The sequence below is a fragment of the Trichomycterus rosablanca genome, chromosome 1 (assembly GCF_030014385.1).
Source record: "Trichomycterus rosablanca isolate fTriRos1 chromosome 1, fTriRos1.hap1, whole genome shotgun sequence".
Classification (NCBI taxonomy): Eukaryota; Metazoa; Chordata; class Actinopteri; order Siluriformes; family Trichomycteridae; genus Trichomycterus; species Trichomycterus rosablanca.
Window position 1 is genome coordinate 13786699 of NC_085988.1, and position 18493 is coordinate 13805191.

Sequence of the window (18493 nt, forward strand, 5' to 3'; positions counted from 1 at the left end):
CGACAATCACTGCATCATGAGCGTATGTATGGTACTTATGGAGCTCTTAACCTTATTTGGCTAGTGATCATAATTTAAAGGCTGAAAATGTGTTCCTACATGGTAACTGGTGTGTTGTTACCAGTGCATATCTGTAGATAAGTGCATATTCCACAGAATTCTGGCCACAAGAACTGATTTTCTTATTTCCAGGTACAAATAGCTTACCATTTCATGAGGATATAATCAGTAAAAGTGTGGCATGCTAGAAAAAATTACAATCTAAAGCATTTTATTTGCCTAGAATCAAATGCTGGCACTATTCCAATGCTGTACACATTTCCTGTGACCTCTTTTGCACCTCATATGACTCCACTCGGGGTCCTGATGCCAAGATTAAGAACCCCTTTTATATTATGTATAAATGGAGACCAGGACTTGACATTTATTGGTATGCAGTGTGTACAGAACAAATGAAAGATATTAAATGTCTGTTTTCAGAACCTACAGGATAAAAAAGGACAAGTAAAGGACAAGTCATAATCACAATAACCTTAAGAGGCTCATGTGTGACCCACCCTTATAAGAGACCTTTCAGCATTAATTTAACAGCAAGCGTCATGATGAACCCAGTTTGAAAAATGCTTAACCCAGGATGCTCAACAATATTATGGCTAAAAAGCAACAAACAAAAGGGGTAACGGGAAAATAAAAGTGGTGGACAAAATAATGGAAACAAAGCAACAAATGAAAGACACGAAACATCCACAGTTGTAGCCTAGGGGTTAAGGTACTAAACTAGTAATCGAAAGGTCGCAGGTCCAAGCCCAATCACTGCCAGGTTGCTACTGTTAAGCCCTTGAGCAAGGCCCTTAACCCTCAATTGCTCAGACAGTATATTGTCACAGTACTGTAAGTGGCTTTGGATAAAAGCGTCTGCTAAATGCCGAAAATGTAAATGTAAATCCACATCTGCAGCTGCAACAAAGAAAGTGGTTTAAAAAGGGATCAAGGAGAGATAAAAAATTGGTTGTCACAATATGGCAGGATACTCAGAGAGCCTGGACAGCCCAAGAGTACAAAAAAAAAAGTTTAGTATCTGAGCCACAAGGCTGATCCACATTTTTACAGTTAAACCTGCAGATTACGAGATATTATTTGTATTCAATGTCCCATTAAATAATTCAGCTTACTCACCAGTACATGTGGATAAATGAGATTGAATCTATGAACACTGTTCATTAATACTGTAAAGATTTATCAGAATGCATCCTTCACTCTCCTGCCTGGCTTATAAATGAACTGACTCTGGTTCTTAAATGGGTTTCATTGATATTTCTCAGAACTTTGGTGCTTTTCAAAGAACCGACTCGCATTGCACATTGGAAGTTTGTTTGTTTATTAGGATTTTAACGTCATGTTTTACACTTTGGTTACATTCATGACAGAAACGGTAGTTACTCATTACACGATTCATCAGTTCACAAGTTTATATCGAACACAGTCATGGATAATTTAGTGTCTCCAATTCACCTCACTTGCACGTCTTTGGACTGTGGGAGGAAACCGGAGCACCCGGAGTAAACCCACGCAGACACGGGGAGAACACGCAAACTCCACACAGAAAGGACCCGGACCGCCCCAATAAATAATTCAGCTTACTCACCAGTACATGTGGATAAATGGGATTGAGTCTATGAACACTGTTCATTAATACTGTAAAGATTTGTCGGAATGCATCCTTCACTCTCCTGTCTGGCTTATAAATGAACTAATATCGGCCTTTAAATGCTAAAACATTAATAAGGTGATCTTTGATAGCCTGTTTTGACCACAAAAACTCTGGTTTTCAGACTGATTTCATTCATATTTCTCAGAACCGTCTCCCATCATTGCACATTGGAAGTTTGTTTATTTATTAGAATTTTTATGTCATGTTTTACACTGTTGGTTACATCCATGACAGGAACGGTAGTTACTCATTACACAAGGTTCATCAGTTCACAAGGTTATATCGAACACAGTCATGGAAAATTTTGTATCTCCAATTCACCTCACTTGAAAGTCTTTGTGCTGTGGGAGGAAACCGGAGCACCCGGAGAAAACCCACACAGACACGGGGAGAACATGCAAACTCAACACAAAAAGGACCCGGACCGCCCCAATAAATAATTCAGTTTACTCACCAGTGTATGTGGATAAATGGGATTGAATCTATGAACACTGTTCATTAATACTGTGAAGTCTTGTCAGAATGCATCCTTCACTCTCCTGCCATCAGCCTTTAAACGCTAACACATTAATAAGGTGATCTTTGATAGCCTGTTTCAACCACAAAAACTCTCAGAACTTTGGTGCTTTTTAAAGAACCGACTTAAATTTCCACCAGTTTTGAGGAGTCAAGGATGCATCATCAATGGTGGGCATTGCACAACAGAAGTTTGTTTGTTTATTAGGATTTTAACGTCATGTTTTACACTTTGGTTACATTCATGACAGGAATGGTAGTTATTCATTACCTCTCGAACACAGTCGTGGACAATTTAGTGTCTCTAATTCACCTTTGCACAGTCCAAAGATGTGCAAGTGGACTTTGGAAACCCACACGGACAAGGGGAGAACATGCAAACTCTTGCTTTGAGGTGACAGAGCTACCCACCGAGCCACCGTGCTGCCCCACAACGGAAGTAAAGGGTACTAACATGATAGTGGAGTGAATAGATTACTTGTGAGCATTTGTGCTGTTGTTACAGATGTTCATTTCATGCAAAAAGCATCGATCAACTATTGGTGATAAAAACAGACAGTTACTCTGTGTGAAAAGAACAGACTGTGTATTACTTCACAAAAATGAGTGTTTAACTCATTTTTAATGCTTTAATTTTATGCTGTAGAAATATAAAAAGCCTACTTGCCGTAGGGCTGGGCGGAGTGGCTCGGTATAGAACCATGTCCTACTGCCTTGCCAAATATGGCCAGCAGAGGGGGCAAGAAGGTGCAGATTATTAACATGTCAGTTCCTCCTGTCAACTAAAACCTGCACCTGGTTGAGCATTAATTCGCTCCAGGTGGAAGTACTTCTATTCATCACAGGTTTATTCTCACAGTTTGCCAGATCTTTTGCTGGTCTCGATCCCGTCTGGTTTTTACCTCTTTACTACTTTTTTCACAAGCTTTACAGGAACTCTGTGGGTGTCATGAGGGAATCACCCTGGATTAGCAATCAGTAATCTGCCCTAGAGGGGAGATCAGATTTGGATTGACACTGGGCATGGGCTGTGCCAGCTGGTAGTGTGGGGTTCTCTTTTTTCCTTCTTTGTTTGGGAATTTGGATGTCACATGCGCTGACTAGTTTTCATTTCTGTGCTATCCCTGTTTTATCCACTTTCTTCGTCACGGGCTGCAAACCTTTTCATGTCTTTTAATCGTTATTTTGGTCATCTTTTATTTTCCATTTATCCTTTTTGTTTGTAGCTTTTTAGCCACAGTGTTGCTCTACCTTTTAAATTTGGCTCATTTCCAATTCCTGCAGGTGTCTCAGTGGTGAGGTGTGACCCGCCTTGTTACAATTTCTTTGCGCTCATGCCCAGTGCCTTGATCAGACAGTAGGAATCGCGGTTGCTGGGTGAATCCCAGCAGTGGTGGGATGTGTAAAAGACAGCTGTACCACCCAAGCAAACCTTTTTTTGGCTGCCTTTTTCTTGCCCCATTGGGTTTCTGCTCTAAGCTTGTTTTAATAAATGATCTGGGCATTTATCCAAAAGGTGATGAGAGTCTGAAGTGAGTTGGTGATTTATGACTCAGATCTAATGATAATTTCCAGACTTACACAACTCATCAATAACTCATGGATAAGGCCCTACTATGTCCACAGAATTGGTTGAAGGTTTTCCAAACTCAGTTACCCGAGTCGTGTTTTTAGCTGCTTTACACTCGACATCTTGGACATTTAACTAACCGTTTGCTAATGTATCCGAGTGTCTTTAGAGTTTGTTAAGTTTATAAAGAAATAAATAAACTGTACATAGAGAAACTACTGGGAACAGAATACTTTACTGGCTTGTTGTTTTGAGGTGCAGCACAGACTACACAGAGATGATCACGTGTAGAAAAGCGACACTTTTTCATTGACTATGGAATCACTCAATACATAAAAAAATACATCAAACATTGTCAGCACACTACACCACTAAAAAGTCTCTAACACTAACTTAAATGCTGTAGGATTGCTAGGACGCCTCATATTGCATACTGCTCCTCATATTTCATATGCTACCCGAATGAAAATGTTAAATCAGTAAACACAAACCATTTTGAATTTCACAGCAAATTGCATATTACACAGGTGACAGCTCATCTGACGGTCCGTGATGCGATTTACACGGCCATGAATTAGGTAGGGCCTTAGTAATGGATGATTAAAATGAGCAAATCTAGCATCAAATCCAGATTCCATAACTAGACAAAGAAGAACTGCACATGACAAAAAAAGACATGTAATAAACAAGAAGGAAACCAGATGACAAGATGGCTGTCAGATAGTGACCCAAAGCTAAGCTTGATCCAAGGAGCAAGGACCTCGGGACCTGGTAGCCATACATTTAGCATCCAATCAAAGTAGTCTATTCACACTCCTGAGCTCACTCTCTCACTCACTTTCTTAACCGCTTATTCAATTAGGGTTGCGGGGGGGGGGGTTAGGGTTAGGGTTAGGGTGCTGGAGCCTATCCCAGCCTATCCCAGCTTTTCAATGGGCACAAGGCACACAGTAACACCCTGGACGGGGCACCAGTCCATCGCAGGGCAGATACACATACACACACCAATTCACATACAGGGCAATTCAGTGTCTCCAATTAACCTGACTGCATGTTTTTGGACTGTGGAAGGAAACCGGAGCTCCAGGAGGAAAGCCACGCAGACACGGGGAGAACATGCAAACTCCAAACAGAAAGGACCCGGACCACCCCGTCTGGGGATCGAACCCAGGACCTTCTTGCTGTGAGGTGACAGTGCTACCCACTGAGCCACCGTGCCACCCCCAATCCTGAGCTGATCATTTCTATCAAGGTTAATATTAAAGCTTAATTCAATTTCCTCTCATATTAAGGCGATAGGGAGTAAAATTCAGATCTCGTCTAATTGCTGAGTTCTGTGTTGACAATAGCATAGATCAGGAAATGCATTCTGTCCATTGTGTCTAAACTGGGTCTGGCTAAGCTAATGAGTTTCCACTGCCGTGTTCTACACTTCCTTCTGTCTTTTGTGCCAAGGCCATCAAGAATTGTAATAGAATTTCTACAGTGGCTCTGTGCAAGTCTTTCATGCTGGTAATGAACATCTATCTGAAAGAAACGGATTGCATTGAAGGAACAATACGTTAAATTTTTTTATATAATTGATTCTGTAGGGGCGTGAAAAATGATACATAAACTCCATTGATGCGATCCTGCCACAGCTTGTTAAAATGATGTAATAATGAAATCCAGCGTGTGTAGTTTGTAACTGGTGCCACAGAGCAACACTGGTCTGGTGGACCTGTAAAGGACTAATGATAATAAGGTTGCTGGTTGGCACCATCACTGACAAGGTGTCAATATTGGGTCCCTGAGCAAGGACCTCAACTCTTGCATTGTATTCAGAAACAAATGTAAGTCACTTTCAGAATCAGTTTAATTGACCAAGTGTTCTGCCTAAAAACCTAGTGATCTCTCTACACAGACACATTTACATCATTCTACACTCATGAAGGCGTGTCTAAATTCTTAGATTCCTTATAATGCTCCTACTGAGGCACCTTAATTCTAAGTGATAATCTGACTAAATAACGAGGGAGCATCCGATGCGGCCTGACTTTTCTCACAGAAAACTACAAATATGCAAAACGAATGTGGAGCAACCAACGGAGTTCTTCTAAAATGTAAAGAAATATTCTGCCCAGGTAGGCAGTAGGTAGCAACGCAGCTCAGTAGGTTTAAATTGTCATTGTTGAAAATACACGATCAGCCATAACATTAATACCACCTCCTTGTTTCTACACTCACTGTCCATTTTATCAGCTCCACTTACCATATAGAAGCACTTTGTAGTTCTACAATTACTGACTGTAGTCCATCTGTTTCTCTGCATGCTTTGTTAGCCCCCTTTCATGTTGTTCTTCAATGGTCGGGACCCCCACAGGACCACTACAGAGCAGGTATTATTTAGGTGGTGGATCATTCTCAGCACTGCAGTGACACTGACATGGTGGTGGTGTGTTAGTGTGTGTTGTGCTGGTATGAGTGGATCAGACACAGCAGTGCTGCTGGAGTTTTCACTCTCACTGCTGGACTAGGATTAGTCCACCAACTAAGTATATCCAGCCAACAGCGCCCCGTGGGCAGCGTTCTGTGACCACTGATGAAGGTCTAGAAGATGACCAACTTAAACAGCAGCAATAGATGAGCGATCGTCTCTGACTTTACATCTGCCAGGTGGACCAACTATGTAGTGTCTAATAGAGTGGACAGTGAGTGGACACTGTATTAAAAGAACTCCAGCAGCGCTGCTGTGTCTGATCCACTCATACCAGCACAACACACACTAACACATCACCACCATGTCATTGTGGTGACTGCAGTCAACTGCAGTGCTGAGATCATCCACCACCCAAATAATACCTGCTCTGTGGTGGTCCTGACCATTGAAAAACAGGGATACAGAAAAACAGATGGACTACAAAGTGCTTCTATATGGTAAGTGAAGCTGATAAAATGGACAGTGAGTGTAGAAACAAGGAGGTGGTTTTAATGTTATGGTTGATCAGTGTATGTTTATTGTTATTTGATAATATAGAACTATAAAATACCAACCAACCTACTGTATATTTATATTTATTTTTTGGTAAAAGAAAGAACTTTATAGCTTTCTACACTTTTAAGTCACACTACATCACTCAACAAGGTGTTTTAACGACAGAATCTATTTGCCACTTGTGTCTGGTAGCTAGATGGCAAAAATAATGCAATTTGGTGCCACTCAGTTTTGCCATTCCATCATATTTAATCAAATAGACGTGATGTGTTAGTTTTGTTGAAAGTGATGTTGTTTATATAAACACTTTTACCTTAAAATTCATTGGCAATTTTCTGTCTGTGCAAAAGTGGTGAAGCAAAGATGCTAATGAATGCACATCATAGGGTTATACAACAACCAAAATGCTCTGACATTTTAGTCTCCAGCTTTTATTTATCATGATAATTAAGGCCTGATGGCTTCTAAAACTCACAACACATTTGAAGAAGCACTTGTCGAAAATTGTCCTCTTGCAGAGAAACAGAATAACCAAGTTTAACAAACAGAATAACCAAGTTTAACAAATAAAATCTGTCTATTTTTTTACCAAGCCAAGTCAAGACAACTTTATTTATATAGCGCTTTTTACGAAGTCCAGGACCAACAGACCACAACCCCTGTTGAGCAAGCCTAGGGCGACAGTGGCAAGGAAAAACTCCCTTAAAATTACAGAAGAAACCTTGAGAGAAACCAGACTCAGCAGGGACCTCCATCCTTCTTGGGTGGCCTGGAAAATAATTTGAATGAATAGGATTTACACAAATCATACACATACAAATTTAAATGAACTAAAAGTTATAACTAGCAAAAATAATTGGAGATATTATTCAGTCCAGTCTGTGATAAAGTCTGTAGTGAGTTCTTGACATTCTTCGTGTGAACACACCAGGTTCCCGTCATATCTGGCAGGAGCAGCATTGTTGGCACGGCAGTCTCGTCTTCATTGCTTAACCTCGGGTGGGTAAACAGGTTTCCATCAGAACCACCTCAGGGTAAAACAACAGAAAATGTAGTTAAAAATGAAAAATGTGAATTAAGTAAAATATCAGTTTTACAGAGAGTAGCTTTAGACTCCGGTACCCCTGATTATTACAGCATAACTCAAAGGGAGAGCGAGCAGGAAACAAGGTCATGAAGGCTCTTGTTCAGACCCTGAGGAGGTTCTGGCACCACCCATGAACGTTGGGCACAAGGCAATCTGGACCCGTGTGTGTGATTGTGCTTAGTGAAACAATGTTTTTGCTTCCCTTACCTTGTTTTCCACAATTCAATTCAACTTTATTGTCATTATACCAGTACAGGGCTGTACAGTATAATGAAACGCTACTCACACTTGTCTCTGGGCAGGCGCCATCAATCAGCCAGCAGAGGTCGTAGTTGCATCAGTTTTGAGAGAGACCCCATCCGGCTTAATATCCCAACCCTATATGAACAACAGGCCAATCGTTGTTCATGTGGCTGCTCAGCCCAGCTGGCAGGCAAAGCTGAGACTCGATACGATGTATTCGAGATCCCAGCTCTGGTGTTTCAGCATGTGTTTTTACCGCTGCGCCACCTGAGCGGCCCGTCGTACCAGCTTTTTAATGCCATCAGCAAAAAATTTTTTGGGTTGAGTGTGTGGCCACTGATGCAGCACTGCGTTCACATTATCATCACATGAAAATCTTCTCCCCTTTAAAGCTTCTTTGAGTGTCCAAAAAGGTGGAAATCGAATGGAGCTAAATCCGGACTATAAGCTCTCTCAGTCTCTTAGACACGACTGATTACTACTCCTCCCACAAACCTCCTAACAAACACAGAATAAGCTGCTCAGGTGGCGCAGTTGTAAAACATGATTGGCCTGTTGTGCAGGGTAGGGTCTCTCTCATGACTAATGCAATTACGACGGGAAAAGAGTGCTGTCAGGGTGTGTCTTTCCGTACACAGTGCTGACCTGCATTGCACTCATCGAAGTGTGGGTGACAAGATACGTATGGCTGCTGCCCACGTGTCGGAGGGGGCGTGGGTTAGCTTCGTTCTCCTCAATCAGAGCGGGGATCAGCATCGGTGGAGAGGAAGCATAATGCAATCGGCAATTGGACGCACTAAAAGAGAGAAAATGCATAAACATATATACAGTGTATCACAAAAGTGAGTACACCCCTCACATTTCTGCAAATATTTCATTATATCTTTTCATGGGACAACACTATAGACATGAAACTTGGATATAACTTAGAGTAGTCAGTGTACAGCTTGTATAGCAGTGTAGATTTACTGTCTTCTGAAAATAACTCAACACACAGCCATTAATGTCTAAATAGCTGGCAACATAAGTGAGTACACCCCACAGTGAACATGTCCAAATTGTGCCCAAATGTGTTGTTGTCCCTCCCTGGTGTCATGTGTCAAGGTCCCAGGTGTAAATGGGGAGCAGGGCTGTTAAATTTGGTGTTTTGGGTACAATTCTCTCACACTGGCCACTGGATATTCAACATGGCACCTCACGGCAAAGAACTCTCTGAGGATGTGAGAAATAGAATTGTTGCTCTCCACAAAGATGGCCTGGGCTATAAGAAGATTGCTAACACCCTGAAACTGAGCTACAGCATGGTGGCCAAGGTCATACAGCGGTTTTCCAGGACAGGTTCCACTCGGAACAGGCTTCGCCAGGGTCGACCAAAGAAGTTGAGTCCACGTGTTCGGCGTCATATCCAGAGGTTGGCTTTAAAAAATAGACACATGAGTGCTGCCAGCATTGCTGCAGAGGTTGAAGACGTGGGAGGTCAGCCTGTCAGTGCTCAGACCATACGCCGCACACTGCATCAACTCGGTCTGCATGGTCGTCATCCCAGAAGGAAGCTGACGCACAAGAAAGCCAGCAAACAGTTTGCTGAAGACAAGCAGTCCAAGAACATGGATTACTGGAATGCCCTGTGGTCTGACGAGACCAAGATAAACTTGTTTGGCTCAGATGGTGTCCAGCATGTGTGGCGGCGCCCTGGTGAGAAGTACCAAGACAACTGTATCTTGCCTACAGTCAAGCATGGTGCATGAGTGTTGCTGGCACTGGGGAGCTGCAGTTCATTGAGGGAAACATGAATTCCAACATGTACTGTGACATTCTGAAACAGAGCATGATCCCCTCCCTTCGAAAACTGGGCCTCATGGCAGTTTTCCAACAAGATAACGACCCCAAACACAACCTCCAAGATGACAACTGCCTTGCTGAGGAAGCTGAAGGTAAAGGTGATGGACTAAACCCAATTGAGCACCTGTGGCGCATCCTCAAGTGGAAGGTGGAGGAGTTCAAGGTGTCTAACATCCACCAGCTCCGTGATGTCATCATGGAGGAGTGGAAGAGGATTCCAGTAGCAACCTGTGCAGCTCTGGTGAATTCCATGCCCAGGCGGGTTAAGGCAGTGCTGAATAATAATGGTGGTCACACAAAATATTGACACTTTGGGCACAATTTGGACATGTTCACTGTGGAGTGTACTCACTTATGTTGCCAGCTATTTAGACATTAATGGCTGTGTGTTGAGTTATTTTCAGAAGACAGTAAATCTACACTGCTATACAAGTTGTACACTGACTACTCTAAGTTATATCCAAGTTTTATTTCTATAGTGTTGTCCCATGAAAAGATATAATAAAATATTTGCAGAAATGTGAGGGGTGTACTTACTTTTGTGATACACTGTATATAATCATAAAAATGGACAACATGTGGGTCGCTTGAAAAGAAGTTTGAAAACCCCTGATCTAAGTTGTTTTTATTTGGAAATACTGCAGTCCTACCAGAATCTCACCCCCTTGGTTGTAATTGTGTTTGTTATAATGTTTATTAGCTTATACTATCTGCAGTGGCCTTTCTCAAAAAGTGCTTTTTTTATTTATTGATTCATTTTTACACTCAGAAAGGAAAAAGTTGCTAATGATCGCAGTTCTGAGTCACAGCGAGGAACTGGATCGAAGACACGCAGCATGTTTACTGTATTAGCCGCTTTGGGTGATGTGCATCATCTCAACTGGCAGATAAAGATTCTTTAAGTCTCACAATCCACTGTTTCATGTAATTGGAACCTAAGTTGTGACTTTAGTTTGTACTTCCTGAGGGACTTTTTAAAAAAGTGAATACATTTAAGCTAATAGAGATGGACTGTATGGTCAGAAGTATGTTGACACCTCACTGAATAATGATTCATGTGTTTCAGTTACACCTATTGCTAAAGAATGTGCATATATAAGTGTATAGAAAATAATGATATGCTTAATATATTACTATTCTATTCCACCATCACTTAACTCTTCTGCTCAAAGGTCCATAAAAGCATGGTTTGAAGAGTGTGGTGTGTCAAAGGCGCAGAGCTTGGAGGTTTCTGGGTCATAAAAACTTGTGGTGATCAGGGATGTTGGGTTGCTGTCGTTCTGCCTCTCTTGTCCGATCACTCAGGTTTGATGACGATGGGGGAGGTGGGCGCTGATGTCCTGTGAAAGCCCTTATGACTGTGTTACCTGCTCCCTTGTAGTTATGCTGTAATAATTAAGGGTGCTGGAGTCTCTTTGGAGACATTTTACTCTTAATGATTTTACATTCTAAGTACGTCTTCTGTTCTTTACAGCAGCAATGCTGCTCCTGCTAGATGTGACAGGCACCTGTTGACGTGTTTGCACCAAAAATGTCCAGAATTTACTACAGACTTTATCACAGACTGGACTGAATAATAACTCCAAATGCTTGTTAATTCATTTAGCTAATTATAATTTTTATTAATTTTATGTATGTTTGATTTGTGTAAATCTAATTCATTTAAAGTATTCTCCAGGCCACCCAAAGAGGATAGAGGTCCCTGTTGAGTCTGAGTCCTCTCAAGGTTTCTTCCTGTAATTTTAAGGAAAGTTTTTTCTAGCCAAAGGCTGCTCAACTGGGGGTTTTGGTCTGTCAGTCCTGGATGCTGTGAAGTTGCTTTGAGACAATGTCTATATAAATAAATTTGACTTGACCTTAACTATTTAACAATCACTAAATAAATCAATAAATTACTGTAAGAGCAACAGCGGCTATGGATATATACACCGATCAGCCATAACATTAAAACCACCTCCTTGTTTCTACACTCACTGTCCATTTTATCAGCTCCACTTACCACATAGAAGCACTTGAAGTTCTACAATTACTGACTGTAGTCCATCTGTTTCTCTACATACTTTTTTAGCCTGCTTTCACCCTGTTCTTTAATGATCAGGACCCCCACAGGACCACCACAGAGCAGGTATTATTTAAGTGGTGGATTCTCAGCACTGCAGTGACGCTGACATGGTGGTGGTGTGTTAGTGTGTGTTGAGCTGGTATGAGTGGATCAGACACAGCAGCGCTGCTGGAGTTTATAAATACTGTGTCCACTCATTGTCCACTCTATTAGACACTCCTACCTAGTTGGTCCACCTTGTAGATGTAAAGTCAGAGACGATTGCTCATCTGTTGCTGCTGTTTGAGTTAGTCATCTTCTAGACCTTCATCAGTGGTCACAGAACGCTTCCTATGGGGTGCTGCTGGCTGGATATTTTTGGTTGGTGGACTATTCTTAGTCCAGCATTGACAGTGAGGTGTTTAAAAACTCTGATCCACTCATACCAGCACAACACACACTAACACACCACCACCATGTCAGTGTCACTGCAGTGCTGAGAATGATCCACCACCCAAATAATACCTGCTCTGTAGTGGTCCTGTGGGTGTCCTGACCATTGAAGAACAGCATGAAAGGGGGCTAACAAAGCATGCAGAGAAACAGATGGACTACAGTTAGTAATTGTAGTTTTATATGGTAAGTGGAGCTGGACAGTGAGTTTAGAAACAATGAGATGATTTTACTGTTATGGCTGATCGGTATATATATATATATATATATATATACAGTATATATATATATATATATATATATATATATATATATATATGTATATATATATATATATATATATATATATAAATATATATATATATATTCTATAATTTTATATATTTTTACAATATGGTTTTTGAATGATGTAGCCAATATGCCCATGAGCAGGTGTCCAAATACTTTTGGCAGTATAGTGTAATCTAATTTAAAACAATGCTCACTTATATATTAGCATATTAACTGCGAAGCTGCATTAGTATGCGGAAATGACTAAGAATAATTAATGTTATTCTTTTAAATAATTTACAGTGTACAACGTTCTTAAAAAAGAATGACAGGAATAAGAAGCAGATCAAAGAACACGTACGACTGTTCTAAAATGGAACATGTACTGGAGAGCTGCTGTGTCCCAAATAATAAACTGTTTCCTCTACAGTCTGCTTATTTACTTCTCTTTCAGTGGTAAAGTATGTTGAGTACAGTGTATGGTAAACAGATTTACTATTTTTGTCATCTCTTATTTATTTAGTTATTGGATAAAGTGGCCAATCAAGGACATTCAGGCTTCATATTGTTAGAAGACATGCCAAATTTCTGACAGTGTTGCATAAACAACCTTGAGCTGCTGTTTGAGGTTCAGATGGAGGATAAAATCTTGCTCATGAAGCACAAGATAAAAAATGTCGCTGTATTTTGAGTGCACATTAAACAATTTGCACAGATTGAAAATAGCATCCTCTGTGAAGGCATGAACAGCACAGCAGGATGCAAAGGCCACATTCGGTGTTCTGTAATTCTGGGTAAAATTCTGTAATTCTGGGTAAAAGCATGAAATTATTGATGCACGGCTGTGGGGACGCATTAAATAGTATAACATTATTATTAGCCCATTCAATACAACTATGTTGTAAAAATGAAGTGAAAAGCTTAATTTGGCTAGGTTGTGTTGATTTGAATTATCCACAATTCAGCATTTAGCCCCTCCTATACCTAATATGTAACGTACTGTGGGTGTTAAAGCAGGTAGTTTTGGTGCTACAGCAGGTAGTGTGGGTGCTACAGCAGTTACTATAAGTTTTCCAAACCTTCAAACATTCCTAGAGAAACCATTGTCTGTATTGTTTTGAAGATTCAAACTTTTGGTGCAGCTACAAACAGGCCTGGCCATAGAAGAAAGCCCAAGACTTACACAATGACCTGATGAAGGCTGGGACAATTGTGTCAGTGGCAACCACAAGAAGATCACTTAACAACCAAGGACGCCATGGCTGGACTCCATGACGGACACCACTCTTAACCAAGAAGCACAGAAAGGGTAGACTGGAATGCATTAGAAGGAATTTGGATCAGCCCAAAGACTTTTGGGACACAGTTCTGGAGCTGTTTGGCCATATGGGTCAGCTTGTCTGGCGTAAGATGATCTTGATTGTCTGACTGGCATCTTGGATTCACAAAAATACCTAGTCATGTTATGCCTTCTTGGGTGAAATTAAACTTTGGTGATGATTGAACTTTTTAAGGCATTTTAAGGTATCTAAGAGTTTAGACATTCCTTCTTCTCAGAAGCGTAGGATAACGTAAGATGCATCTAGGTGGGGAGATGACCAGGTTTTCAGACAGACCCTGTGATCCCAAGCAAACTTACAAGTCAAGCAAAGCTTGGTTAAGCAATTAATACTGGAATATCCTGGGATTGATCCTCTCAGGCTCCAGATTTAAATCCCATCAAAAATCTTTGGTGGTGTTTAAAGAAAGCAGTTGCACCACAAAAGCCATCAAACATCAATGACCTAGAAGCTTTCGCCCAATAAGAACGGGTGAAGAGGCATCAAAAGCTTGGAGAAGGATAAAGGATGTTCCAACAAGGATGGATTATTGGAGCAATCCGGGTCCTTTCTGTGTGGAGTTTGCATGTTCTCACTGTGTCTGTGTGGGTTTCCTTTGGGAGATGGATAAACTGATGGATGGATGGATAAATGAATGGATGGATAAACGGATGGATGGATGGATAAATGAATGGATGGATAAACGGATGGATGGATGAATGAGTGGGTGGGTAGGTTGGTGGATGGATAGATTGATGGATTAATGAATGGATGGATACATGGATGGATGGATAAATGGATGGATGAATGAGTGGGTGGGTAGGTTGGTGGATAGATAGATGGATGGATAAATGAATGGATGGATAAATGGATGGATGGATAAATGGATGGATGAATGAGTGGGTGGGTAGGTTGGTGGATGGATAGATGGATGGATAAATGGATGGATGAATGAGTGGGTGGGTAGGTTGATGGATGGATAGATGAATAAATGAATGGATGAATAAATGGATGGATGGATGGATTGATAAATAAATGGATGGATAAATGGATGGATGGATGAGTGGGTGGGTAGGTTGGTGGATGGATGGATAGATGGATGGGTGGATAAATGAATGGATGGATGGATGGATAAATAAATGGATGGATAAACGGATGGATGGTTGGGTTGGATGGATGGATTGGTGGGTGGTTGGGATGAATAGATGGATGGATGGATTGGTGGGTGGTTGGGATGAATAGATGGATGGATGGATTGGTGGATGGATGGATAAATAAAAGGATGGATGGTTGGGTTGGGATGAATAGATGGATGGATGGATTGGTGGATGGATTGGTGGGTGGGTTGGAGGAGAAAGCTTGGATAAAGGATAAAGGATGTTCCAACAAGTACTGAGACTGTGGGATGAATAATACTACACATGTAAATTTGTCTAGAAAACACTGTGGAAAATGCCATCAGAATGACCTCGAAGAGGTAAAACTCAGCTTCATCACAGATGAATTTGTAATGCAAAATAGCAGAAAGCTGAAGGTGGGCAGAACAGTATATATTTAAAAAAACAGGAAAGTAAATTAAATTATATATCAAAAGTCAGAATGATTTTACCCTGGGAAACTTGATATTAAAGTGACTGATTTTATGCATGGAACTTGGCTAGTCTGGGTTGTTTTTCTTTCTTTTTTTCCTCAAGAGGCCAATTTTCAACAAGTGCTTCTTCAAATGCATTGGGAGTTTTATAAGCCATCATGCCTAAACTATCCTGATAAATGAAAACTCAGAATGACGCCAATTTATGTCCTTAAAAATGCTGTTATGTATCAAAAAATATTCGATCTCTGTTTACTGAGAGTCCTTGTTGTAGATTTTCATTCAATATTATACAAATCTGGTAGCCTAGTGGGTGGAGCTTTGGGCTAGCAATCAAAAGATTCAAATCCAGACTTCTATTTAGCCACTGTTGGGTCCTTGAGAAATAAGGTGAGATAATAAATGAAAATGAAGATTACAGTTGACTGGATTGGAAGAATTTATTGGCGTGATTGTGGATTCTTACAGCAGTATACACTGACCAGGCATAACAGTATGACCACTGACAGGTGAAGTAAATAACACTGATTATCTCTTCATCATGGCACCTGTTAGTAGGTGGGAATACACAGTGCATCACAGTTTGTTGCGTATGGGGCAGCAAAAGGGGGACCAACACAATATTAGGAAGGTGATCATAATGTTATGCGTGATCGGTGTCTAAGCTGAAGAACCAAAAGCAGAACTCTGGGCCTCACTGTATATTGCTCTAGTCAAATCACATTGAGTGTTGGACTTTGGAACCTCCATTCTGTGCTAACTGTTGTGGAACACTGTGGAAAATGCCATCGGAACGACCTCAAAAAGGTAAAAGCTTCAGCACAGATGCGTTCATAAGCTGAAGAACCAAAAGCAGAACTCTGGGCCTCATTTTATATTGCTCTATATTATATCTTTATATTATATTGCTCTAGTCAAATCACATTGGGTGTTGGACTTTGGAACCTCCGTTCTGTGCTAACTGTTGTTTCTTATCTGCTTACAACAGCTTAATGACAGGCCTGTTGCTTATCTCTGTACATTAGACTCCCAGCCACATCTCCAGCAGCCACATAAGGAATTAACAACTATAAGTATTTAATGCACAAGCAGCAAAACACTAATATTCAGGTGATATCAAACATGATATAGAGTTTTTCCATAACACCATTAACTCTGTCTACTCCAGGGGCGCCGTACAATGACTGACCCTGTGCTCTGACCCCAGCTTCCAAACAAGCAAGGATATGCAAAAAAAGCATTTCATTGTACTGTACACGTGTATACACTGATCAACCATACCATTAAAACCACCTCCTAATTTCTACATTCACTGTCCATTTTATCAGCTCAACTTACCATATAGAAGCACTTTGTAGTTCTACAATTACTGACTGTAGTCAATCTGTTTCTTAATATTTTTTGTATTATTTAGGTGGTGGATCATTCTCAGCACTGCAGTGACACTGACATGGTGGTGGTGTGTTAGTGTGTGTTGTGCTGGTATGAGTGGATCAGACACAGCAGCGCTGATGGAGTTTTTAAACACCTCACTGTGACTGCTGGACTGAGAATTGTCCACCAACCAAAAACATCCAGACAACAGCGCCCCATGGGCAGCGTCCTGTGACCACTAATGAAGGTCTAGAAGACGACCATCTCAAACAGCAGCAATAGATGAGCAATCGTCTCTGACTTTACATCTACAAGGTGGACCCACTAGGTAGGAGTGTCTGATAGAATGGACAGTGAGTGGACACGGTGTTTAAAAACTCCAGCAGCGCTGCTGTGTCTAATCCACTCATACCAGCACAACACACACTAACACACCACCACCATGTCAGTGTCACTGCAGTGCTGAGAATGATCCACCACCCAAATAATACCTGCTCTGTAGTGGTCTAGGGAGGGTCCTGACCATTGAAGAACAGCATGAAAGGGAGCTAACAAAGCATGCAGAGGAACAGATGGACTACAGTCAGTAATTGTAGAACTACAAAGTGCTTCTATATGGTAAGCGGAGCCGATAAAATGGACAGTGAGTGTAGAAACATGGAGGTGGTTTTAATGTTATGGCTGATTGGTGTATATATGGCAAACACAGTCTTATATTGTGAAGTCTAATGCCATTTAAAGTGAGAGGGGGTTGAATATTTCCGTCTTTCCATCTGATTTTGCATTTCGAATGCATCTTTGCTGGAGCTCAGCTTAACCTCTCTGAGGTCGTTCTGATGGCATTTCCCACAGTGTGATCAAATTCATCTGAGGTCTGATATCTTATTAGCACTTCATGTAAAGAACAGATTTTCTCACTCAGCCGAGCATGCGACCTCCTGCCAGCCAATACGGCGAGAGGCACACTGGGTCCATCACTATATGGAAAGAGGTTTGCTAAAATTATCCTCTGCCATGACTTGATTTTACAAGCGTTCTTTAATTACTCTGATCAGCCTTGAAGGCTGAGATAATGAAATATGGTTCTTTCATGTTTTGAGTGTAAAGGATGTAACTTTAAATTAAACTTAAAGCTTTTGAGTCATATTCTACAATCTGAAAAAGAACTTGTGATTAAGGGGTTGGTGTTTCAATGACCTTGAGGTTCTTGGCTGCAGTATGTGTGTTTATTTCATGCTGGTGACCACAAGATATAAATTTTATAAGCACCTCTCACCTCTGATCAGACATGGTGGATTATCTCAGTCTAAAGGTTTTAAGTCAGTGGGTGTCCTATGCGGTGGGTGGGTGGATGGATGGGTGGGTGGGTGGATGTATGGGTGGGTGGGTGTTTGGATAAACAAATGGATGGATGGATGGATACTTTTATTTATCACGATGGAAATTATTGGCCTCCAGTAGCTGAACAAGAAGAAAAAAGAACTAATAAAAATACTAATAAA